Below are 1,115 nucleotides of genomic sequence, written 5' to 3'. Positions count from 1 at the left end.
TTTTGAGTTGAACTTCTTCTCATTCTTCTATACCTATTCTTCTTAGGTTTGGTGTCCCATATTTCCAGGATTTTTTGTGTTAATCTTTTGTTAGATTTACTGCTTTCCTTGACAGATGAGTCTATTTCCTCTGTTGTATCTTCAGCACTTGAGATTCTCTCTTCCATCTCTTGTACTCTGCTGTTTATTTTTGCATTTGTGGTTCCTAATCATTTTCTCATGATTTCTGTTTCTATAATTCTCTGGGGTTGTGTTTTCTTTATTTTTATTTCAGTTTTCAGGTCTTGAATAGTTTCTTTCATATGTTTCATTGCTTTTTCTTGGTTTTCTTTAAGGGATTTGTTGATGTCTTCCAATATTTTGTTTGCCCTTTCCTCAGTTTCTTTGAGGAAATTTCTAATTTCATTTTTGCTTTAAGGAGGGGCTGCTTTTTCATCCCTGCTTCCCAGCTAGCTTAGCCCCGAATAACCACATAGAAACTGTATTAATTTAATATCTGCTTGGCCCATTACTCTAGTTTCTTATTGGTTAATTATTTCATCTTAATTTAACACATTTCTATTAATCTGTGTATTGCCACATGGCTTACAAGGTAAAAGTCCCATCATCTGTCTCTGTCAGCTCTGTGGTGTCTCCCCCCCCCTGCTTTCTTCCTCCCAGAATTCAGTTCTGTCTTCCCTCCCTACCTATGTTCTGCCCTATCAGGACAAGACAGTTCTTCATGCATTAACTAATAAAAACAACACACAGACAGAAGGACCTCCCACAATTTTATAGTCTCAGGGATCTCTTCAAAAAAATGGGAGTTGGATGGATATAATAGATTAGTATGAGCTTACTCATACTAATAATAATAGTGAGAAATAGAGTGAATACTTATAAGTTATTATTTATAGGCAATTACATTGGTATAGATTCTTGTATATTGATACAAAGTTAAATTACATTGAATTTTGTATGTACACATGCTTCTACCTCTGCATATATATAAACATTTTTATATATTGATATATATTTATTATATTACAATGTACATTTCTACCTCTAATCAAGATACTTGTACATTGTTTTCAGTTTGAGGTCACTGTCCTCACTTGTTGCACATTCGTTTATTG

Source organism: Microtus ochrogaster, unplaced genomic scaffold, assembly GCF_000317375.1.
Source record: "Microtus ochrogaster isolate Prairie Vole_2 unplaced genomic scaffold, MicOch1.0 UNK96, whole genome shotgun sequence".
NCBI classification, from domain to species: domain Eukaryota; kingdom Metazoa; phylum Chordata; class Mammalia; order Rodentia; family Cricetidae; genus Microtus; species Microtus ochrogaster.
This window is presented reverse-complemented; position numbering follows the sequence as displayed.